The sequence below is a fragment of the Puma concolor genome, chromosome D4 (assembly GCF_028749965.1).
Source record: "Puma concolor isolate L17-30 chromosome D4, mPumCon1.1.hap2, whole genome shotgun sequence".
NCBI lineage: Eukaryota > Metazoa > Chordata > Mammalia > Carnivora > Felidae > Puma > Puma concolor.
Genome location: NC_141679.1, coordinates 72,426,206 through 72,452,103, shown reverse-complemented (window position 1 = coordinate 72,452,103; position 25,898 = coordinate 72,426,206). Strand labels below are relative to the sequence as shown.

Here is a 25,898-nt window from a genome sequence, read left to right as displayed (position 1 = left end):
TTGATGTTGCTATGAGTTCAAGAATGAGAATGTGATAACTGGAAGGGGACTCGGAGTCATCTAGTCTTACCCTTCACTTTAACAACAGGGAAGTTAAAACCCAGAAAGTGTCATGACTCACTTAAGCCCGTAAAGTCAGGTAGAAGCAAAATCAGGTTACAGACAGTATTCCCAATGTTGGAGACTGGAGTTAGAATGAGTTTTCAGGGGCGCCTGGGTGGCGCAGTCGGTTAAGCGTCTGACTTCAGCCAGGTCACGATCTCGCGGTCCGTGAGTTCGAGCCCCGCGTCCAGCTCTGGGCTGATGGCTCAGAGCCTGGAGACTGTTTCTGATTCTGTGTCTCCCTCTCTCTCTGCCCCTCCCCCGTTCATGCTCTGTCTCTCTCTGTCCCAAAAATAAAAAATAAAAATACACGTTGAAAAAAAAAATTAAAAAAAAAAAAAAAAAGAATGAGTTTTCAATTGTTCAGTAATGAATTCACCACAGATTGATCCACTGGTTGTCAGTGCTGGATGCGATGCCAGTAGATCAAGGATGTGAAGGAAGAATAGAGTCAGAGACATTGCTGATCGTGGACAGCAAGGGAGAACAACATAAAGTCGGGTGTAGGAAAGGGTGATGAGTTGTCACAAGAGGGTGGCTAGGAACTTGAAAAAGTCTGTAGAATCTGTTATTCTACCTATTCTAAAATGCTACACAAAGATATGTTTTGTTTGGAGTACCTATTTATTTTGAATGATTAATGATAGATTATCCACTCAAATTGAGCCAGTCTTAATTATGGCTATATAACAGCTGTGGATATGTGTCAGAAATTCATTTACTGGAATGAGAAAATTTCCCTTCCCCATGAGTCATGAGAATCTTCTTTCCACTGGAGTTTTATTTTGTTGAAGCCAGGGATTAAGCAATTGGTAAGTTATTTGGTTCATGATGTCCAGAATCTCATAATCTGTCTACACGTGTTGCTTATCTTTTAGACTTGGGTTCTCTACCACTCGTGTGAATAAACCTCAGATGAGGCAGATGGCCAGAACATTCTCTTCCTTGTAACTGGCAATATCATGAGAGGTCCAATGATGAGATAGCTGTTGGGTAGGGAGCTGGCACTCTCTAGACATCAGATCAATACGTGTTAGGAATGAAGTTAGTGTGTTTACTCTTCTTTTATTTTTGTTTTTGTTTTTATTTTTTTTGTTTTTTCCACTTAAGTGTCACATGGTGTGCGTTCTTAAAGATTATTCTATTATCAAGTGTTACCATTTTTCTTAAGCAATTTCTTCAAGGGAAGTTTCATTACCTCTTTCTTTGAAATGATACTCTCCATCTGTTTTTTGTTGGCAACACAAGGAACAATTTCCAGTACCCAATTAAAGTTATGCAGGCTGACTTTCATTAATATGTCACCAAGCATTTCTAACTGTTGTGCATTATTTTCTTAGAGAATACAAAACCAAGGGCCCTTGATACTCAGTTTCTGAACTTTATCTAGAGTTTACATATATTCTTAGGCCCTTCTTTAGAGGTACTAATGCTTTTTCTTGTTATGGAGAGAGCAGTGTTTAACGTGAGAGACAGTTCCTTGGAGAACTCTATGTTTAATAGGTGATTTAATAAGCTCATTTAGGTTCTTACCATGAATATAAGTAGATGGCTGTGGTCAAAGTGTGTAACTTTAATACACATTCATGGGTTAGACTATCTTCTTATAAAATTTTGACATTCTCATGTCCTAAAGCACATTTCATTCATCACATCCCAAACTCTTGAACCTATTCTCAGGATGGACTTTTGTACAATATGAATATCTCTCATTGCTAGATTTGCAACTCAACACAGTTGATCTTATTGGAAGCAAAACAGACTCTGAAAGGGACTTTTTCAATTATAACATGGTTGGATTTTTTCCAGAAAAAAAAAAACAAAAACAAACAAACCATCCCTGGAGAATGAAAAGGGGGACGGATCTTGAGAATGAAAAGAAGTGAAGTATTCTGCTCTTGGGAAGTAGGGGTTTTGTGGGGAGACAGAAGGGAGGAGGTGCGGGTGGAGGGAGGGAGGAAGAGAGGGAGCAGAGAGGAAGGAAGAGAGAGAAAGAGGGAGAGAGAATATGATAACTCTTAGCAGATGCTGAGATCTGAAATCCTGGATCCAGTCATCCCAATCCTGACTGTGTCTTGGGGAAGATGGCTGCTTGTGCATATGGATAAGGCTGAAATAACTGAGAAGCAAAATCGAATTTGGACGATCTGTTGAAATGTCCAGAAGCCCATGGACCCAAGTGACATGAATCCAGTCAGTATAGCGTGGGGGCTGTGTTTACCACCCCCCTTTTTTTTTGGCCTTGGGGTTTTATTTTAATGAAACCAATGATTGATCAAGTGGTAATTTATTTGGTTCATGAAGACCAGATTCTCATAGCCTCCCTTCATGTGTTGCTTATCTTTCAGTCTTTTGTCCTCTACAGGCTGGTTGAATAAACTTCAGGTAAGTTCCATTCCCATTGGTAGAAAAGCCTGAACTGAAGGAACTCTCCCTGGTAGTGGACAGTTGTCATAGAGCTGATGGGTTGAAAGATTTTTGGTGGAGGTGTGTGCCATTTTGCCATAAATCTGTCAGGAAACAAGCTGGATCATGCATAAGTGATAGAACTATCTGGGTTTCAACAGGGACACCATGTGAAATGTCAGGCCCAGTAGTGGTAGAGAAGAGAGTTACTTGGTAGATGAAATTTTCTCTCTAAAAGGGACTTATAACCAGGAATGAGGCCTTGAAATGAGGAGTCAGTTCCTGGTGTTGGTGGGCTTATCTTGGATGAGGCAGTGGTGTGTGGAGAGAGATGAAGTATTCAAAAATGTGACTTTGTTTTCTGTCCACAGCTGTTAACGCATGGAAATATCTATTGCACAATACTGATTCTATGGGATTTTCCTTAACACAAATCTATCTGGGACATACTTTGATAGGTATAAACAATATTTACAATTCTAGGGTCTTAGTATTTATATTGTGTTTGTCTAATTAGAATCTTATTTAACTGCACATATTCCCAAACTAATATAGAGTTTTTAAAAAGCCATAAAATTATACATCAAAAAACATACATTATGAATGTTAGACGAGAGAGGAAATAGGAGTTTTATGATCTTTTAACTCATATGACTTACCTTACAACTCCCTAAGAAGAGCACTGTATGGCAAGACCATGACTTTGAAATTATGCTGATCAAGATTTGAATTATTTTTTAGTATGAACTTGAGCATCAATTTCCTTATGAATAAAGTCTACTTTGTTATAAGTCTTTTAAATAAAATTCTAGGTACCTGGTAGTTGCCTAGTTGGTAACTATTATTAATATGCATCATTTTTGTTCATGAATTATACTTTTATGTATATACATTCAGGTTCTTACATAATTAAAAAAAGATTCTTACATTTTTCGCCATCTTTTTTCCATCTTTTTCAGAAATTGTATGCATCGTATTTGTAAGCCTTGGCAATTTACCTTATCAGTAACAAACACCTCCTTGTTCAAGGCTGTAGGATTATAAATCTGTAAGTTAAGCATTGTTATATAGATACCATTTTACATTAATTTATAACCTGCATCTATGATTCTTTTTCTACTTGGGCATAAGGTCTCAATATTGGATTCAGAGTTATCTAAAACCTATGGAAAATTACTGGAGAGGGAAGTGAAGTAGAATTTTATTTTATTATTTTATTTTATTAAAACATTTTTTTTTAAATGTTTATTTATTTTTGAGACAGAGAGAGACAGAGCATGAGTGGGGGAGGGGCAGAGAGAGAGGGAGACACAGAATCTGAAACGGGCTCCGGGCTCTGAGCTGTCAGCACAGAGCCGGACGCGGGGCTCGAACTCACGGAACGCGAGATCATGACCTGAGCCGAAGTCGGCCGCTCAACTGACTGAGCCACCCAGGCGCCCCTTATTTTATTATTTTAGAGAGAGAGAGAGAGAGAGAGAGAGAGAGAGAGAGAGAGAAAGTGGGGGAGGGGCAAGGGGGAGAGAGAACCTTAAGCAGGCTCCATGCTCAGCACGGACCCTGGTGCAAGGCTAGATCCCAGACACTGGGTTCATGACCTGAGCTGAAACCATGAGTTAGACACTTAACTGACGGAGCCACCCAGATGCCCTTCAGTGAGGTAGAATTTTAATGGACAAAGGAAATGAAAAAAATAATTAAGAAAGATAATGAAGTTAAATAATTGTGGGGAAAAAAAATCTCTGTTGGAAATGAAAGAAACAAGTAGATACCATTTCCCATTTAAAGAAGTAGCAAAGTGGGGCGCCTGGGTGGCGCAGTCGGTTAAGCGTCCGACTTCAGCCAGGTCACGATCTCGCGGTCCGTGAGTTCGAGCCCCGCGTCAGGCTCTGGGCTGATGGCTCAGAGCCTGGAGCCTGTTTCCGATTCTGTGTCTCCCTCTCTCTCTGCCCCTCCCCCGTTCATGCTCTGTCTCTCTCTATCCCAAAAATAAATAAACGTTGAAAAAAAAAAAAAAAGAAAGAAGTAGCAAAGTAAAGAAGAAAATGGTCAACCAGAACTTGAAGTTTTTTGTTTTTTTTTTTAAGTTTACTTATTTTTGAGGGGGGAAGGGGGGAGGGGTAGAGAGAGAGGGAGAGAGAGAGAATCCCAAGCAGGCTCCGTGCTGTCAGTGTAGAGCCCGAAGTGGGGCTTGAACCCACAAACGTGAGATCATGACCTGAGCTGAAATCAAGAGTTGGATGCTTAACCAACTGAGCCACACAGGCACCCTGAATTTGGAAGTTTTTATTTATTTATTTATTTATTTATTTATTTATTTATTTATTTTAACGTTTATTTATTTTTGAGACAGAGAGAGACAGAGCATGAACAGAGGAGGGGCAGAGAGAGAGAGAGACACAGAATCCGAAATAGGCTCCAAGCTGTCAGCACAGAGCCCGACGCAGGGCTCGAACTCACGAACTGTGAGATCATGACCTGAGCTGAAGTCGGACGCTTAACCGACCGAGCCACCCAGGCGCCCCAATTTGGAAGTTTTTAAATGACAACATCAAACATTTGAAGAGGGAGTAATGAAAATGATAATTTTTTTTTGTTTTTGTTTTTAGTGATAGTACCTTTTGCGGTAGAAAAAGTGAAATTGAAAAACTAATTTGATTATATTTATCTATTAAGACTCAAAATTATTTCATCACATTGACTCACTATCTAACCCCTTCTGAGAATTTAGAATGAGTCAGGAAAAGGCTGAATATTCTCCTTACAATATTGGAAACAGCTTAAATGTGTAAATCTCGGGGATCGTTCAACAAATTTTATGGTGAAGAAATATTCAACAAATATTATGAAGCCAGTGGAATCAAAATGAAGACCAGGAGGCACCTGACAAATTGCTAAGGATAAACTTTCAGGGAGAAAGGAAAAATGTAAAGAATGAATGTATGCTGTGGTAACAAGTGGAGAGATCTGCAATGTCCCTTCTCTGTTCAGGTGGAGGTCTGGCTTACTTCTCCCGCCTTTACATCCTCAGGTCTCATGGGTGACGGCCTCCCTTGAGTCCTTATTTCCCATTCCTAGTGTCCACTTGCTGCTTAGGGAAAATACTGTTTGCCCTCCCTCCCATCCCTTTGGACCACACTTCATTCCGCATTAGGCTGAATTCTTTAGAGGGGAACTTCACCTAGTGCCTCAGTGGAGTAAGGGAGTTCTCAGCCCTTTTATATTTACCATTTACTGCCCACAGGGCCCCAGCACAGGTCCTTAGTGGAAATGGATGGTGCTGGGACAAATCTGAACAGAGTACACAAAACTGAACTGCAGAGGACATCTGACTTCTTGGCCGAAGGATGTATGCCCCTTGTACCCTTTTCTTATGTTGTTGTTTTTTCTTAATTTCAGGGAGAAAGAGAGTGCAAGAGTGAGAGAGCACGAGTTGAGGAGAGGTACAGTGGGGGAAGAGAGAGAGAGAGAGAGAGAGAGAGAGGAGAGGGAGAGAGAGAGAGAGGAGAGGGAGGGAGAATCCCAAGCAGGTTCCACACTCAGCATGGAGCTTGATCCCATGACCCTGGGATCGGGACCCGAGCTGAAATCAAGAGTCAGACACTCAACCGACTGAGCCACTCAGGTGCCTCTTTTATGCTTTTTTTTTTTTTTTTTTTAAACAAAGGAGCTTTTCACTTTTTAAGAGTACATAGCCCTGGATAGGCCACTGGATGCCCAAACCCACCTCAGTTTAGAACGAGCACATTCTAAATGTTGTTATACTGACACCACTTGCACTCCCTCATCTCTCACACAAACTTCTGAGAGGTATTTGTACAGCATATGGTGAGCTTTGAGTGGACTATATAATTATGTAAAATCCTGACACTTTTTTTTCTGAATTGCTTTGGTATTTACAGGATGGTTTTCACTGGATGGATACATTTATTTTTGTTTCTTATACAATGTAGTTCTAGTTCTGCTACTGAATAGTTGTATAAACTTGGGAAACTTTCACTCTGAATTCTGAATTTGTGAAAAGGGCAGGTAGATATTGATGTTATTAAGACTCTCATTAGAAAACTCTGGGTGTCTTGGTTAAAGTTCAAAGTGAGTTTCCTATGGGCCTTTAATTTTCTGCTCACTCAACTTGATTTCCTACTTTTCTCTCTTGGGTTTGTATAGTCCTCAGATTTTTTTCTTTTTTTTGGTGTAAACTTCAGTATTTTCAGATCCTATTTTCTTTTTTGTGTGCTGAAAGGAGGCAATTATGTCTTTATGGCTTTGAGTTTTACTGTTGTGAGAAGACAGACAGGGTAGAACTGAAGTAACAGTCTAGGAAGTTAAAAAATCTTCATAGTTATGTTCCTGATCTGTATTGCCCAAGTTCCTTTTTAGCATGATAGCTGGAAATGTCTCTTAGATGGTGCTAAAAGTTGCTTTTAGATAACTGAGCTTCCGAGTAAGCTACTTAGAGTAAGTTACCAGGTCTGGTAGAATTTTCAATTCATATTTTAGTCTTCTTTAATTTATTATTTTCATTTATTGTCTACACCTCTATGTCCATGAGTCAATCCATCTGTTTGTTGTTTTGCTAGATTCCCTTTTTAGCTTTATTGAGGAATAAATAACAAATCAAATTGTAATATATTTAAAGTATACAATGTGATGATTTGATGATTTGATATAGGTATATACTGTGAAAGGATTAACATCACCTCAGTATTACCTTTTGTGTGTGTGTGTGTGAAACATTTAAGTTCTACTCTCTTTGTAAGTTTCAGTTAAATAATATAGTCATAATATAGTTATATAATACAGTATTATCAATTATAGTCACCACGTCATATTTAGACCCTCAGACCTGATTGATCCTATAACTAGGAGTTTGTATTCTTTTTTAAAGTTTATTTTTATTTATTTTGAGAGAGAGCAAGTGGGGGAGGGACAGAGAGAGAGGGAGAGAATTCCAAGCAGGCTCCACACTGTCAGCTCAGAGCCTGATGCAGGGCTCGAACTCAGAAACCATGATGAGATCATGACCTGAGCCCAAATCAAGAGTCGGTTGTTTAACCGACAAGCCACCCAGATGCCTCTAAAAGTTTGTATTCTTTTATCAGCCTCTTCCTATTACCCCCACCATTTTACTCTGTTTCTTTTCTTTTCTTTTTAGATATAGTGATACCATACAGTATTTGCCTTTCTCTTGTCTGGCTTATTTTACTTAGCATCACGCTTTCCAGGTTCATCTATGTTGCGGCAAATGGCAACATTTCCTTCTTTTTAAGGCTGAATAATATTCCATTATAGCGTGCTCTGTCTCTGTCTGTCTCACTCACACACACACACACACACACACACTCTTTATCCATCCATCTGTTGACACATACTTAGGTTGTTTCCCTGCCTTGGCTGCTGTAGATAATGCTGCAATGAACATCCAAAAATTCACTGCCAAGACCAATGTCAAGAACTTATCCTATATATTTTCTTCTAGGAGATTTACAGTTTCAGGTCTTATGTTCAAATCATTAATCCATTTTGAGGCGATTTTATGTATGGTATAAGAGAGTGGTCCAGTTTCATATTTTTCATGTGGATATTCAGTTTTCCCTACACCATTTATTGAAGAGACTATCCTTTCCCTAATGTACATTCTCAGCTCCTGTGACACAATTAGTTGTCTAGATATTCATGGGTTTATTTCTGGGGTCTCCATTCTTTTCCCCTTAATCTTTGCATCTATTTTTATACTAATACTGTGCTATTTTAATTACTATAGCTTTGTAGTACAGTTTGAAATCAAGAAGTATGATGCCTCCAGCTTTGTTGTTCTTTGTCAGGATTATTTTGGCTGTTCAGGGTCTTTTGTGGCTCCATATAAATTTAATTGTTTTTCTATTTCTGTGAAAAATGCCATTGAAATTTTGATAGGGATTGCATTCACTCTGTATATCACTTCAGGTAGTATGGACATTTTAACAATTTTAATTTGAATATGGAGTATCTTTCTGTTTATTTGTGTCATCAGTTTCTTTCATCAATATTTTATAATTTTCAGTGTGTAGATCTTTTACTTCCTTGGTTAAATTTATTCCTAAGTATTTTATTCTTTTGATGTTATCATAAAAGGCATTATTTTCTTAATTTCTTGTTCTGATAGTCCATTTTTAGTATATAGACATGCTACTGATTTCCCCCCTGACTTTTGTGTATTGATTTTGTATCCTGCAACTTTACTGAATTTGTTTATTAGTTCTAACAGTTCTTTGGTGGAGTATTCAGGTTTTTTTACATATAATATCTCATCATCTGTGAATAGAGGTAGCCTTTCTTATTCCTTTCTGATTTGGATGCCTTTTCTTTCCGTTTCTTGCCTCATTGCTCTGCGTAGGACTTCCAGTACTATGTTGACTAAAAATGGCAAGAGTGGGTATTCTTGTCTTGTTTCTGGAGCTGTAAAATTTGGGGCACTAAATGTGTGGTCCAAACCCTTTGTTCCTCAGGGAGAAGCTGGGAGTTAGGGATTCCCTCCCAACTGTATAGCACTGAGATAGGAGTGGGGTTTATGGTGAGACTGTGTCTCAGCCTTTCCTATCCATTTCTGTGTAGGTGTTTTCACATTTGTTGGGCATGTAGGAGTCAGTCAGCTAGTTTCTGGACTTTTCTCAGAGGGAGTTGCTCCATGTGTAGCTGTAGATTCAGTGTGTCTGTGGGAGGAGGGACATTGGGGAGCCTCCTGTATCACCATCTTGGTCTGGAGCCTCTCAGAGTTTATTGTTTAATGTGATAAACATAACACAATTGTGTACAAAATGAAGGGCAGCACATTGGAGAGACTGACTAATTTTCAGGAGAGACTTCAGAGAGAAGATGATATCTGAACTAAGTCTTAAATAAGTAAGTAAGTAAATACATAAATAAATAAATACATACATAAACCAATATTTTTTCCAAGAAGACAAGGAAGCACAGAGAAATTCTAAGCAGAGGAAACTACATGGAAAAGCACAGAGATATGAAATAGAGTGGCGTGGGCCATAAGGAGAGGTCAGTGGGGTGAACAGGAGTTGCATCACTAAGAGCTTTGGGGGTCTTGCTAACAAGTTTGGATTTAATATTTTTGAGAATGGGGAGAAATTGAAGCATATCAGTCAGAGGTGTGATCTTTTTTGTTCCTTAGAAGGCACCTGGGACTTGTCAGTTAAGGTCTGACTCTTGATTTCAGCTCAGGTCATGACCTCACAGTTGTGAGATAGTGTTGGGCTCTGCACTGGACAGGGAGCATACTTAAGATTCTCTCTCTTCCTCTCCTTCTGCCCCTCCCCAGCTCACACACATTCTCTCTCTCTTTTAAAAAAAAGATAAAGAAATGTAGATTGACAGCAAGCAAGGCAGGAGGCATGGAGAGAAGCCATGAAGATGTCTAAATCAGAGAAGATGGATGCAGGCATTATCACATGGGGTGGAGAGCAAAGACAGACTTTAAAATATTTAGGAGATAAATTTGACATGAATTTATTTTTGTATTTTTGGTATTGGTATTTTTGGTATTGGAAGTGAGGAAGAGAGAGGAATCAAGGGTTACTTCCTGCTTCTGGATTGGGAAACTCAGTGACTTTTGTGGCCATACACATAGAGAGAGGTGCTACAGGAATAAAAACCTTGCAATAGGATTGCAGATTAAGCTGCTCTAATAGAGACAAAACATAATTGCTTAAAAAAAGATAAAGTTTATTTTTCTCTCCTGTAAATATCAGCGTCTGACTTCGGCTCAGGTCACGATCTTACAGTTCATGAGTTCGACCCCTGCATCAGGCTGTCCACAGATGGTCTAGTGAACTCAAAACTTTTGGAGATCTAGTCTCCTTCTCTCTGGTTGCTCTGTCATTTTCAGCATGTGGCTTCTATGTCAAGATCTAAGATGGCTGGGCCATCTTTGGCCATTGTGGATACATATTGTGCACATACCTTCCCTTCAAGGGCGTGATTCAGAAGCTGAACTTGTCATTTTTGCTTACATCCATTCTGCTCATATCCATTGAGCAGTCTGAATCACAGGGCCATAGCTAGATGTGAAGAAGGCTGGAAAAAGTCTTAGCTTGGGCAGCTCTGTGCCAGTTAAAATTGTGTTCTATTATTTTTTTTGAACTTTGTGTATGTATGTATATATGTATGTATGAATGAAATCTCTACACCCAGCATAGGGCTCTAAACTAACAACTCTGAGATCAAGGGTCATTTGCTTTTCCAACTGAGTCAGCCAGGCGTCCTGGTTGTATTCTATTATTAAAGGAATAAGGGGAGAGTGGATAGCGGAGAACTACCAGCAGTGCTTGCTGTATGCATGTTGATTTTCAAGTGGAAATGTCCAGTCTAGACTTGGCATATATAGGTGAAGATTAGAAATGGGGTCTGAGCTAAAGGTAAGGAATTTGCATTTAAGGCAAAGGTAAGGAATTTGCATTCTTCCCCAGTGGCAGAGACTGCAGATTCTCTTCAAGTAGCCATTCTCCTTATCTTCCTATTAGTAATAGGGGTTTTAGAAGAGCAAGTGGCTGCTTTGTTGGAAACTGGTTATTAGCTTCTTTTGCAGATAGATGTTGTCATGTGATGAAGGAATGGACTTTTTAAAAAATTGTTTTTGTATTTTTTTAATATGAAATTTATTGTCAAATTTGTTTCCGTACAACACCCAGTGCTCATCCCGACAGGTGCCCTCCCCAATATCCATCACCCACCCTCCATTTCCTCCCACCCCCCCATCAACCCTCAGTTTATTCTCAGTTTCTAAGAGTCTCTTATAGTTTGGCTCCCTCCCTAACTTTTTTTTCCCCTTCCCCTCCCCCATGGTCTTCTGTTAAGTTTCTCAGGATCCACATAAGAGTGAAAACATATGGTATCTGTCTTTCTCTGTATGACTTATTTCACTTAGCATAACACTCTCCAGTTCCATCCACGTTGCTACAAAAGGCCATATTTCATTCTTTCTCATTGCCATGTAGTATTCCATTGTGTATATAAACCACATCTTCTTTATCCATTCGTCAGTTGATGGACATTTAGGCTCTTTCTATAATTTGGCTGTTGTTGAAAGTGCTGCTATAAACATTGGGGTACAAGTGCCCCTATGCATCAGTACTCCTATATCCCTAGGGTAAGTTCCTAGCAGTGCTTTGCTGGGTCATAGGGTAGATCTATTTTTAATTTTTTGAGGAACCTCCACACTGTTTTCCAGAGCAGCTGCACCAATTTGCATTCCCACCAACAGTGCAAGTGGGTTCCCATTTCTCCACATCATCTCCAGCATCTATAATTCTCCTGACTTGTTCATTTTAGCCACTCTGACTGGGATGAGGTGATATTTCAGTGTGGTTTTTATTTGTATTTCCCTGATGTGGGGTGAGGTTGAGCATCTTTTCATGTGCCTGTTGGCCATCTGGATATCTTCTTTAGAGAAGTGTCTATTCATGTTTTCTGCCCATTTCTTCACTGGATTATTTGTTTTTCAGGTATGGACTTTGGTGAGTTCTTTATAGATTTTGGATACCAGCCCTTTGTCTGATATGTCATTTGCAAATATCTTTTCCCATTCTGTCGGTTGCCTTTTAGTTTTGTTGATTGTTTCCTTTGCAGTGCAGAAGCTTTTTATCTTGATGAGGTCCCAGTAGTTCATTTTTGCTTTTAATTCCCTTGCCTTTGGAGATGTGTCAAGTAAGAAATTTCTGTGGCTGAGGTCAGAGAGTTTTTTTCCTGCTTTCTCCTCTAGGGTTTTGATGGTTTCTTGTCTCACATTCAGGTCCTTTATCCATTTTGAGTTTATTTCTGTGAGTGGTGTAAGAAAGTGGTCTAGTTTCACTCTTCTGTATGTTGCTGTCCAGTTCTCCCAGCACCATTTGTTAAAGAGACTGCTTTTTTTCCATTGGATACTCTTTCCTGCTTTGTCAAAGATTAGTTAGCCATACTTTTGTGGGTCCAATTCTGGAATCTCTATTCTATTCTATTCTATTGGTCTATGTGTCCGTTTTTGTGCCAATACCATGCTGTCTTGATGATGACAGCTTTGTAGTAGAGGCTAAAGTCTGGGATTGTGATGCCTCCCGCTTTGGTCTTCTTCTTCAATATTACTTTGGCTCTTTGGGGTCTTTTGTGGTTCCATACAAATTTTAGGATTGCTTGTTCTAGCTTCGAGAAGAATGCTGGTGCAATTTTGATTGGGATTGCATTGAATGTGTAGATAGCTTTGGGTAGTATTGACATTTTAACAATATTTATTCTTCCAATCCATAAGCATGGAATGTTTTTCCTGGAATGGACTTTTTTTAATGAAAAAAAATTTTTTTTTGAGTTTTCTTATATCTTAAATGCAACAGGAAGAGAGAACCTGACTTGACATCCTGGAGCAATAGGGGAGGACAGAATGTTGACAACTCAAGGCAACATAATTTGGTCTGATGCCTCCAGCTTTCATGTTTAAATTACTTTTCTTCAACTGTTTTAGTTCTTTTCCAACCACCAGACTCAGAGAGCCTTAAATTCACAGGGTTACATAATTCCCATGTAACCAGGAGCAGCACCCTTTTGTATAAAAACATTCTTTAATGTTCACTGTCATTTACATTTAATTATTTTAGGGAAATAATTCTAGCCTTCTTTTCCTTCTGCCTTGTACTATAGTTATGTATCAAATTGTGACAGTTTTCACTGTTGAACTTAGAGTCCTTAGACCCATATCAACTTTACTCATTTTTGTACCTTTATGCCTGTCATGCTGTAGGTTCTGTAGAAATATATCTTGAGGTGAAGACACTACTGCTGGCCCAACCAACTGGTCAGAGCAGCAGCTCTCTTATCTCGCCTTCTCCTTCTTCCATCTCCATTGCTATCATGTTTATTTGTTGGAAAAAGCAAAATGGAGGCATTTAAGAGACTAAGAGAACAGATGGGGTGCCTGGGTGGCTCAGTCTGCTAAGTGGCTGACTTTAGCTCAGGTCATGATCTCACAGTTCATGAGTTCGAGCCCCGCGTCGGACTGTCCACTGATAATGCAGAGCCTGCTTGGGATTCTCTCTCCCCCCCTTTCTCTCTGCCCCTCCCCCTCTCCTGCTCACTCACTCTCTCTGTCTCTCTTAAATAAATAAATTTAAAAATTAAGAAGATATTATTTAAAAAGATCAAGAGAGCAGAAAGCTGCTTTAGAAATTGTTTGAGTCCACAGGAGGGAAGCATAACAGGAGATGAGATAATGGGTTTGATACACTGCGTAGTAAGTGTAATAAACTCCAAGCTGGGCAGACAGCAAGGGTGCTCTATGTGGGTTAATTGGTGCCCTGCCTACACTCAAGAGGAAAATAAATTTTCAACCACATCAAAGTCTTCTCCAGAAGAAAAAATGCTCATTAAAAATGCCACTTCCAGGAACCCTGGCAGCCAGACAATAGGAAGTCTGAAAAATCACCTTTGTTTGCCCTGCTGCTCCCTCAAACCTTGAACTATTGCCTTGAGAAGAACAAAGAAAGTATGTAGGTAATATATTTAAATTCAGCTTCTTAGAAAGTGGAGTGATTTCACTAGAGTTGGCTTCAATCCGTTTGAGGCCTCCCAAAGCCTCAAGATTTATTACTAGGAACATGTAAAAATTCACCCTTGGATACACACACACACCTCCATCCCATTCTTATGAAATGCTTACAGCTTAGGACATGGGTGCATGCAAGGTCATACCACTTGCGGGGAGGTAAAATGCTGAGAAAAAGCAGATTGGTTTCTATATTTAATCCTGATAGAAAATTCCGTGGTTCGTGGATTATTTGACTATCTCCCTCATTTATCCTAAGGCTGTGGGTCATTGTAAGATCTCTGAAGGCAGGGACCATATTTTATTACCTTTAAAACCTTTTTATTTTGGGATAGTTTCAGATATGTGGAAAAGTTGCAGATATTATAGATAATTCCCATATATCCTTTACCTAGTTTCTTCCAATGTTGTAACTATGGTACATTTTTTATTTAAAAAATTTTTTTAATGTTTATTTATCTTTGAGACAGAGAGAGACAGAGCTTGAGCGGGGGAGGGACAGAGAGAGAGAGGGAGACACAGAATCTGAAGCAGGCTCAGATTCGTGGGGCTCAAACTTGTAAAACGCGAGATCATGACCTGAGCTGAAGTCACTTAACTGAGCCACCCAGACGCCCCAATGGTACATTTTTTAAACTAGGAAAGTAACATAGCACAATACTACTAACTAAAATAGAGACTTTTTCCAGATTATATCAATTTTACCACTAATGTCCTTGCACTATTTCATAATTCAATTTAGGGTACAGATTACTTTTAGATCTTACTCACTTTTATTTTCTGGCATGCAGGGCAGTGCCTGATACGTGCTCAGTATGTGTTTGCTGAGAGACCAAACTGGAGAAAACAACTAGAATTTAACAGTCAGATACTTAGGAGGGGGCCCAAAGTGGGAACCATGGAGGTATCTGTTGCACAGAATTTAGGTTGGGGGCATCTGGGTGGTTCAGTCAGTTAAGCATCTGACTCTGGATTTCAGCTCAGGTCATGATCTCATGGTTCATGAGTTTAAGCCCTGTGTCAGGCTCTGTGCTGACATTGTGGAGCCTGCTTGGGATTCTCTCTCTCGCACTCTCTCTCCGCCCCTCCCCTGATTGCATGTTCTCTTTCTCTCTCAAAATAAAAAAATAATCTTAAAAAAAAAAAAAAAGGAATTTATGTTGGGGGATGGTTAAGCAGTGGACCCTGGCATGGCAGCTGGTGAGTCATGGCAGACATGTGTTTTGAAAGCATCAGTAGAATGGTGGGGGCAGCAGACAACTTCAGTGGGCTGAGGAGTGAGTGGGGGTGGGACAGTGAGTGTAGAGAGCTTTTTAAGGAGTTTGTTCATGAAAGCGAGGGCAGAAAAAGCTCAGTGATGGGGAGAGAGAAGGGTCATGAGAGAGTTTTAGGAAGGGGAATGGTGAGCTGGCTTGTAATCAGAGAACGAGAAATTTGTTACCTAAGGTAACGCCCAGGAAATAGCCGAGGGAAATATGATTTGGAATCTCGGTGGAAAAGCCATCCTTTGGAAAGGATAAGAATAACTTCCTTCCATAGAACCAGGAAGAAAGGTGGGGATATGTGGCTGAATGTCATGCGTGTACTAGCCCAGTTTCCCTCTCTTCTTTCTCATTTGGTTTAATGTCTTCTAATATTCAAAGAGAAGTGGAAATACCAACCTTGGATAGGGAAGGAAGCGGAACACATTGTAATAGAGGCTCTTAGAGACGGATAAATACTGTTGGAGTATCTGCTATGGGGTAAGGAAAATGAAAACAACTCAGAGTGGAAAAAAAGTATGATAAAGCATCACTGAGGGCCCAGAGATCATCAGGCTATAACATTTTGGGTCTGGAGCTAATGATACATTGGTGCCACTCTTAGGCAACCAGACTCCCCTGAGGATACACTAGCTTTTTAAAATTCACTTTTCCATTTCCTTTCATATTGTTACATCATTGGACAAATTATTTACTTTGTTCTAAAATTCTAAAAGTAACAGACTGTATTGAACTAATAATGAATAACTTTTGTTTTGTATTGTGGTTTCACAGAGTAAACTGTCATAATCACAAGGGATTTTTCTACTTTGTTTATAGTAAATAATTCTAGCAGTATTCTTTTTTTTTAAGAGCAGTTTTTTTAAGTTTATTTATTTTGAGAGAGAGAGCAGAGGAGGGGCAGAGAGAGAGAGAGGGAGAGAGAGAGAATCCCAAGTAGGCTCCATGCTGTCAGCGTGGAGCCCGATGTGGGGCTCGAACCTACGAACCATAAGATCATGACCTGAGCCAAAACCAAGAGCCAGATGCTTAACCAACTGAACTACCCAGGTGCCTCTAGCAGTGTTTGTTCTAATAAAAGCAATAACTAAATCAGAATTTCTTGATCTCTTCTTATAGCACTTTGTAGCAGACGTTTTACATATATCTACAAGGCATCTCAGTTTCAATGCGGGAACTGAGTCTTGGAGAGATTCATTCTTCTGACAAATATTGACTAAGAGCTCTTTATGTGTCAGGTTCATTTGAGGCTATTGGGATACATCAGTGAATGAACTAGACAAAGACCCCTGACCTGTGAAGTCACATTTTAGCAGAAGGTATAAGTGGGTAAGTATCTTACTTTGGGCTGCTATAATAGAATACCATGGACTGGGTTGTTTAAAACAACAGAAATTTATTTCTCATAGTTTTAGAGGCTGGAAGTACAAGATAGAGGCACTAGCAGATTTGACATCCGGGGAGAGCCTGCTTCCTGGTCCATATACAGCTGTCTTTTCACTGTGTCCTCACAAGGCTGAAGGGGTGAGGGGCTTTCCCTCTGGGCGAACTCTCTGGGGTCTCTTTTATGAGGGTACTAATCCCATTCATGAAAGCCCCACCCTCATGACCTTATCATCTCCCAAAGGCCCTACTTCCAAATATCATCACATTGGGCACTAGATTTCAACATACAAATTTTGGGGGGACATGAGCACTGAGTCAATAGCAGTAAGTGATTTGCTTAAATTCACACAGATAATAAGTAGTTGCAGAGACCGTTACTAACTTTTAACTGCCTTGTGCCCATTTCACCTTTTTTGGTTAATTTTTTGGGGAAAATTTGCTACTTTTCCTATTTGATACAGTTTTGTAGTATTGTTGGTCAAAGTGTCCTCTTATTAAGACTAGACATATAACTAGTCTTGACTAGGCTGGTTGACTAGGCCAATTGGATGCTTTTTTCCCCCATAAATGTGAATCCTGTATAAAGAAACAAAGTACTGAGAATCACTGAGACTTGTCCGTCCTTCTGGTTTCCCAAAGACTTTTCTGAAATGAGATTCCCTGACGTGTCTATAGTTTTTGTCTTTTCCAAGTCTGTTTGCCAGCTTTCCCTTCAATTCTGAGAGCTTCATCATAATGTTGCTCTATCATCATCATCATCATCATCATCATCATCATCATCATATTTGCTTAAGTTAGTTATTTTCTGTTGCTTACCATCGAGGAACCTACATTTGTCTGATTTCAGAACCTATTCCTTTAGTGCACTAAAGTTTCACTTAGCATACATTCCACAACACATGGGAATTCCTGAGACATTGTTCCAGGGATTTTTTTTTGTTGTTCCTACACATATTCTGATTTGAAAAATTTCTGTATCTAGACAAAGTGAGACACTGAACCATATGTGTCTCTTGATATGGAGTTTGACTTAGAAAGGATGATCCCTGCTTTATTTCTCTTGGGGATATGTAGAAAGATGGACAGAATACCAAATTAACTTTTGCTCAGTTGGCCCTCCTATCATTGGGAAGTACTTTGAGGGTTTGCAGTTGTCTTGTGACAACTACATGTGCTTCGTTTGACATTATTCTAGTCCCATAGTTCCAGTCAACAGTTCCTACCAACTCTGGAGATTTACACTGCTAGAGTCTCATATTGGCTGGCCCTGGCTGTCAGTATTTAGCAGATGTTATAGGTACAGGAGGAATAACTGGTGCTGCTGTCACTTGCAGGGGTCATCTATATTGGTGGAAACATAGAAATGCTGTTCCTAGCCTCCCTGTAGGGCTGTAGCATTGTACAAACACTAGGGTACCACTCACATGGTAAGCATCACAAATGGCACTCCCAGGGGCAAACAAAGAAGTGTCTCTGACTCCTGGTGTGGAATTGGCTTCTTGCCTGTTTCTTCCTACTTGGTGTATACTCCTGGATGCTGGCCCAGACTTCTTTCTTAGAACTCTTAGGATTGAGAGCTGTTTCCTTAGGCCTTTGCTAGGAGTTTCAGATTCAGAACTTAGCTCTACCCTCTGGGTGTCTTTTTCTCAGATGTTTTACATAAGAATTAATTCCTGCATATGCTCTGTGTGTGCAGAGACTCTCACTACTTGCTCGCCTGCCTCTTCTAGCTTTCTCTATAGAGTGCCACTAAAGAACCAGTTCTACCACTTAACAGCTTTCTGTAGTATAAGAGCAGTCCCATTCCTCAAATTGGCAGAGCTCAGTGCAAAGATACAAATGAGTGCCCGCATATTATGATGACTAAATATTTATAAGTTATACTTTAGGCTAACACATTGTTACATAAAATATCTTCTATTCACCTACCTTGACTTATATATCTTCATAATGACTTAGAAGGTCAAGTTTCTTGGACTTCTAAGAGTTCTACATCTGAAAGTGGCAGCCTGGGGGAACCTGCACTCCCAGTCCACAGTTAGATCTTCTCTTCTCTCCCCTCCCCTTGTCTCTTCTTTTCCAACCTTTCCTCCCCTCTCTTCCCCTCACTCCCCTCCCCCCCCACCCCTCTCCTCAATGTGGCTCTGTGGATCATGTGCATATGTGTAGGTAGGCTAACCTACAGGTAGAAGTGCCAACCACCTCACAAACAGGCATCTCTTGGCCCCTCTTTGACTGTAGGGACATTCTTTTCATTGGTATGGTCTGCTCTTAGGAGGAAGGGCCCAGAGAAAAGGCCTGCTCTGGCTCTGAAAGTGACTCAGGGTAATTTTGGCAAAGGATTCAGGGGTCCAGGTGCAAGAAGCATGGTTTTGAGGGAGAAATGTAGGCTGTGGGTGACCATGAACCCTTGGCTCTAGGCAAGCCTTGGTCTATGAGAAAGAACATGGTCACAGAAGGCCAGGGATTCTCTTCCCAAATTTAAGGGTTTAAGGGTAGAGGATTGAGCCAGTCTCATTCTACTATAGTGCTGGTAGTGTATGCCAGTTCAGCCATGCTCTTTCTTCATAGGGAGCATTTGGGGCAGTAAGTAGATAATAGTTCTCTACATGTTTAAGATGGTGAAAAAAAAGTAATATATGATGTTTCTGACCTACTTCTTAGAAAGCAATGAACATGGAAGGACTCTCATTGTCTCTGGTTCTTCGGGTACATATGTGATATGACAAGTTTTTTCTGAATAGCGCTATGGACTAAAAAGGCAAGCATGAATGAGAACTCAAATATCACATACATGGAAGAAAGCTTCATGCAACCCAAAACATCAGTGAGTATTTCACTCTGAATTCCATGCAAGAATTAATGACAAGTTGCCTTCCAGCCACTCTGTCTTTTTTTCATTCAGCAAACATTGAACACCTATTCTGTTTTGAATTCTGGCTGGATGGCTAGAGAGAAAGGAGGTAAAATTTGAGCTGTACCTTGAGGGATAAGTAGGTTATTACTGGATGAGCAAATTGGAAGATGTCATTCAGGGGCAGGTTTCCTAATCTGTAATGTGGAGATAATAATAGTGGTTATCTTATAGGGATTTTATGAAGATTAAAAGAGTAATAAAGGAAAGACACATCGATCATAGCTCATACTCAATAAACATTCATTATCCCTATTATTTTTTTCTGGGGAGAACAACAAGACACAGATAACTTGCTTAAGACACTGGGAGAAGGTTTTTGCATAAGGATAGTTTACACAAGAGGGGTGACAAGAGATTGGTTTGATGAACTAATTGAAACTATACTGAATTACCCAACAGAGTTCAAATATTGTTTGATAGGCAAGGGGACTCACTGATTGGATCAAGGGGAATCTTGAGAGGCCTGACATGGTGAGACTGACCATTTTAGAAAATTCACTCTTATGGTGTCATAGAGGATGACTGGGAAGAGACTTGAAACAGGATGATCTGTAGTAATTCAGATAACAAAGGAGAAGGACTTGCATTAGGCTGAGGTTGCAGGATAGATAAGAGAGGTCAAATGTGTCAGTGAAGTTAGTGGTGCTTGGTGCAAAGGGTTAGGAGAGCAAAGTGACAAGGATACTTGAAGGTTTCTGGCTACTGTGGTAGCATGGATGGAGAGACTGTTGGTTGAGATAGGGGATGAAAAACTAGAGAAAGATTTTGGGGGTTTGGGGAAACCTAGAATTTGAGACATAGCTCTCTGGCAGAGACATCTAGTTGGCCATTGGTCACAGAGAGATCAGGTGGAAATACAAATGTGGAGTCTTCTTCACTTGTGTGATAGCTGAGGTCACGGGCAATGATCAGAAATGTCAGTGATATTACGGAGAGAGAGAAAGGAGGCCTAAAAACATTCAGTAGAGAGGATAGGAGGAGGAGCAACAAAGGAAGGAGTGAAGGAATAATGAGAACGAGAAGCGATGGCGCAGAAAGCGTTACTGGAGCTGCAAGGAAGTGGGGTTAAGGTTGGCGAGTGCAAAGATAAGATGCTAAAATAAGGTAGAGGTTGAAAGGTGGCCATCGGGTTTGCCAGTTGGGAGGTCACTAGTGATCCTAGTGGGGCTGAGAATTGAATAGGTGGCAACAAGAGGAAACAGCCAGTCAGACCTTGTTCTTGTGAATTTTGGGGACATTTTTTGTTTGTTTGCCAGATTTGAGTGAATATGATATTACTTTTATAAAAACAAAAATAAAACCACATATATATATTCGTGCATGGATATATTTATATATTTGTTTCTCATAGAGATTATGGAAAGATAATACTTTGTGGTTAGTCATGTTTGCCTTAAGATAATGAGAATGAAAGGGTGGGGGAGAAGGATGAGTGATATTTTCTTCATAAAATTTGTGTGTCTTCAGTGTTCATGAGTATTTATGTTGTAATAAAAATATTTAAAATATGGCATTGACTAATGGTTGACAACTTGAAAAATTAGATTTGTGCCTACCCAAAACTAAGGTGAGAATTAGTAATAATAGTAAGAAATAAAACACTGAGCATAAATAAGCCACCCAGGAAAATAGGATGAATATGCCTCAAAGCTCTGAAGTGTAGCTCTAAGCTTGGAAAAAAGTAAAGCAGAAAGTCTTGTATCTTTATTATGCAGAGTCAGGCACATGTAGGCTGTTATCAGATGGGTGAGGGCTTCCAGAAACTTCTGGTACAGTATTTCTGCAACCTCTCTGTTTTCTCTCTCTCCTTTGAAAGTTGATCAGGCAGGAGAGTGTGAGAAGTGACCCCTGAGTGTGCTTCCTGTGTGTCAGATTTTAGTACAAGAGAGCAATTGTCTTTTTTAATTGGACTCACCCTCCTTGAGAACCAAGAGTCTTTTTGTTCTGCTTTGTTTTTTGTTTTGTCTTGCAGAGTGCCAGGTTGGTCTTGCTTCCTCTCTGAACCTCGAAGCATTTAAAAATAAAATGACTGTACTTATAATCTTCTCGACTTTCCAAACTTCCTTGACTCGAAAATGTTAAAAGTCTCACTTCACCAAAACACCTCAATCCACTTAAAAATTTTTTATTTATTTTTTAAGATTTACCTCCAAGTTAGTTAGCATATAGTGCAACAATGATTTCAGGAGTAGATTCCTTAATGTCCTTACCCATTTAGCCCATCCACTCCCACAACCCCCTCAGCAACCCTCTGTTCTCTAAAGTCTCTTATGTTTTGTCCCCCTCCCTGTTTTTCTATTATTTTTGCTTCCCTTCCCTTATGTTCATCTGTTTCATATCTTAAAGTCCTCATGTGAGTAAAGCCATATGATATTTGTCTTTCTCTAAGCTCGCTTAGCATAATACCCTCCAGTTCCATCCAAGTAGTTGCAAATGGCAAGATTTCATTCTTTTTGATTGCTGAGTAATACTCCATTGTATGTATATACCACATCTTCTTTATTCATTCATCCGTTTATTGACATTTGGGCTCTTTCCATCCTTTGGCTATTGTTGATGGTGCTGCTATAAACATTGGAGTGCATGTGCCCCTTCGAAACAGCACACCTGTATCCCTTGGATAAATACCTGGTAGTGCAATTGCTGGGTCATAGGGCACCTCAATCCACTTTTGAGGAGTTCTTAACAAAGAGGTTATGACTTAGGATGAGCTTTTCCAGTTTTCAGATCAAACCAGTCATTTATCCTGGTCTCTGAAATCATGCTAAAGAAGAACTTCCAAAACATTTTAAAAAGCAGAGAAACCAGACCCAATGATTTTCAAAGCTTAGAGTCCGAAGCATTCACAGAGGGAGCAAGACTCAAAAGGACCTCCCAAGATACCTTCTCTGTGTATCATTTAATAGTGACATAGGAAGAATAAAGCTTTAGTAAAATAGGTTTCTTACCTGTTTTGACTCTTTGAGCACCACCTCTTGGTTCTAAGAGTCAAGCAGTGTCCGAGTACTTTGCAGTATATGATAATTTTTATGGGACTTTTTGAGGATGACATAATTTGTCAAGAGTCCACATGCTGAAATAAGCACATTGCTCTAAATTGGGCACATCCACATCTAACTACGTGTAAAACATTGTTAAATGGGATTCTCATATCAGTTCAAGTTTTCCATGCTTAGTACGTGGCGATATCCCTTAGAAGTTGAATAATTTGGTTCTGATCCAGCCTAGCATCTGAAATTGTGTTTCTTCATGTCTGCATTAGAATGTCCTTTGCTTGTTTCACGTGTCACATCAGGATTTGCACACAGTTCTTAGGTTTGCATCTATGAACGTTCAAAACTTACTTTCTGTACAGAGTTTTGCTTCTCTACAGTTTTCCCAGTAAAATGCTCATCATATGCTTGATGTTAACTTTGGGGGTAGGTGTTAGTCTGTTTGCTGAATCTAAAGGTCTGAGGTTCTTGGTGCTCCATCCTGTTTTTAATTCTCTCTGCTGGGAGTTTTCAGTCCAACAGTCTACAATAGCATTTCTGAACCCTGGATTCCCCTTAGAATCTCTTGGGGGATCTGTTAAATATAGATTATGATTAATCTATAGGGGTGAGACTTGAACATCAGTGTATTTTCTAAAGTCATTTTATTTAAAAAATGGTTTTTAATGTTTGTTTATTTTTGAGAGAGAGAGAGAGAGAGAGAGAGAGAGAGAGAGAGAGAGACAGAGTGCGAGTGGGGGAGGGGCAGAGAGAGAGGGAGACACAGAATCTGAAACAGGCTCCAGGCTCTGAGCTGTCAGCACAGAGCCTGACACGGGGCTCGAACTCACGAACTGTGAGGTCATGACTTGAGCTGAAGTTGGATGCTTAATCACTTAACAGACTGAGACACCCAGGCGCCCCTAAAGTGATTTTAATGTGCAGCCTGGTTTGAGAAATATTACTCTAGAGTTAAAAGGGGACATTTTTATGCTATTTCTTTTGGTAGGAATTTACTTCCTTGTTGGATGCCAAAAGTAATTAATCATCTGATTCTATAATGCAATGATACTTCCTGTGTGGCTCTGTTAAATATCTCCCTAGCAGCAGTAGCTTGTGAATATGGCTCTTTCAGCATTTCACCTTCAATATTATGTAGGCTGGTAGCTATCATTATTAGTATAGGAGAGCCTTCTCTAAGACTTGGGCTTCTGGTTGCAGTTACTTGTAAGTTGACTTTCATAGGGTATGTGGGCATCTGTCATCAATATTAAGTTGGAGAAGGACTAATAGACTTTTCTTTTTATTCTAGGTCTGGATTTTCTACGATATGGTTTAAATCTACAGGGTTTCTCAGAGATGCCAGGTTCTCTTTTTTTCTATTTCTCTGATCCCTATACATGCAAGGATTTGAAGGTGCCATATCATCTACTATCTTCATACACAGTGATAGGTTGAAGCTTTCTGGAATAATGCCTGATTTACACTGTCCTGTAGGGGAGGCTAGCTTGGGTCGTACTATCTCTTTCTCCTAGCTGTTGTGTATAGAGCCAGTGGTTGAATTCTGAGGGACAATGCCCTATTTGAGACTGAGAAGCATGTACAAGATTGGCCATAAGAGCAAGAAGCTGGCATGAGGCTAGATTTAAAGGCCTACACAGTTCAACCTTGAACCCAACTCTGCGACCATCCAGAGTTTAATGAACTAGGAAAAATGACAAGTACGTAGATCTCAATGAGTGAATGTGACGTAGCTCTGAAGAATTCTGGAGATAGAGGTCGGTGATTCTAACTACTTTTTTTTGTATTGTTAGGTTAGGTATCTCTGTGGGGAATACTATTTACTGGTGGCTGAGATGGGATAGACACTAAAGTAAACATTCTCAGGGTTATTTTGTTTGAATGGTTTGCTACATTCCAAAAGTATTGATATTGTTTGTGCAAGCATCAATTTTGTCTCTGCCTCAGTTGTAATGGATTTCAAATTAATATAGTGAAAATGATGTTTTAGTGAAGTTTATAAGGCTCACAGTTTGTGACCCTTGTGAATTGAAGACCATTAATTCCTTCATTTCTTCACTCAGCAAACATTTATTGGGTGCCTGTCATATGCTAGGTTTAGAATATAAAATTTATAGAACTCATCTTTACCACTTAAAAAATCTTTACTGACATATAATTCATACACTGTAAAATTCACCCATTAAAAGTATACAGTATACTTGATTTGCCCATTCTGGACATTTGCCCTTACATCTGCCTATTCTGGACATTTGATATAAATGGAATCATAATAAATGGTCTTTTATGTCTGGTCTCTTTCACTTAGCATAATGTTTTCAAGGTTCATTCATGTTGTAGTATGTATCAGTACTTCATTACTTTTTATTGCCAACTTCCATTCTATTTTATCGATATATTGCACTTTATTATCATTTGTTGACGGACATCTGGATTCTTTGTACTTTTTGGCTATTATAAATAAAGCTGCTGTGAACATTCATGTACAAAGTTCTGGGTATATAGCAAGGAGTGGAATTGCTGCGTCATATGTTAACTCAAAGTTTAACTTTACGTTGAAAAACTACCAAACTTTTCCAAAGTGACTGCATTACTTTATATTCCTATCAGCAATGAATGAGGGTTCTAATTTCTTTACATCCTTGCCAACTCTTGTTATCTGTTTTCTTGATTGTAGACATCCTAGATTTTGCTACTTTTACTGACCTCAAGTGTATGGTGTTTACAATCTTTTGGGTTTTCACAGTTGGGGTTTACAGATAATAGTATGGAAAATTATCTACTTTTAAATTGTGTTTTTCCATGGACAGTTTCATCGTGGGCTGTTTTAGTCTTTAAAAAAATAAAATGCAGTATGAGAATCTTTGCAGCAAAACAAGGTGGACTATGTGAGATCTATCAACTCTGAATGAACCCCATGAGTGAAAATTAATTCATACAGGAACAAGAGACCTCTGGCCCAGCCAGCTCTCAGCATTCTGAGAACCAGGGCTGTTCAGTGAGGCATGAGCCAGATCCTTGCGGTTGTTTGTCTGATCCCCATGGGAGAATACAGGAGGTCAACACAGCCTCTCACAGGCTTTCTCTTCAAAAATGAAAAGTGTGATTGGCAGGAGTGAGGAAAAGCGCCAGGATTGAGAGCCGGTCTGGCTCCGGATTCTAAAACTGAATAATGACCTCTGGATTAGGACATGAGAACAAGAGAGCTCTGTATTGCGAGTATTGGACATAAGGGGCATGTTCTGTCCTGGCTGGCAATCTTGTACTGCAGG

General features: G+C 39.6%; 1 protein-coding gene across 2 annotated transcripts in view; it reads left to right on the top strand.

The window, feature by feature from the left end:
- Positions 1–25,898, top strand: part of LPAR1 (lysophosphatidic acid receptor 1) — a 362,490-nt gene that overhangs the window by 38,512 nt on the left and 298,080 nt on the right. The window contains exons 3-5 of one of the 2 annotated variants that reach the window (XM_086683698.1): positions 16,569–16,659; positions 19,381–19,543; positions 23,918–23,971. The gene's annotated coding sequence lies outside the window, so the exon portion shown is untranslated. Of the gene's footprint in view, positions 1–16,568; positions 16,660–19,380; positions 19,544–23,917; positions 23,972–25,898 lie in introns of those variants that run through there. The other variant, XM_086683697.1, reaches the window with a different exon arrangement.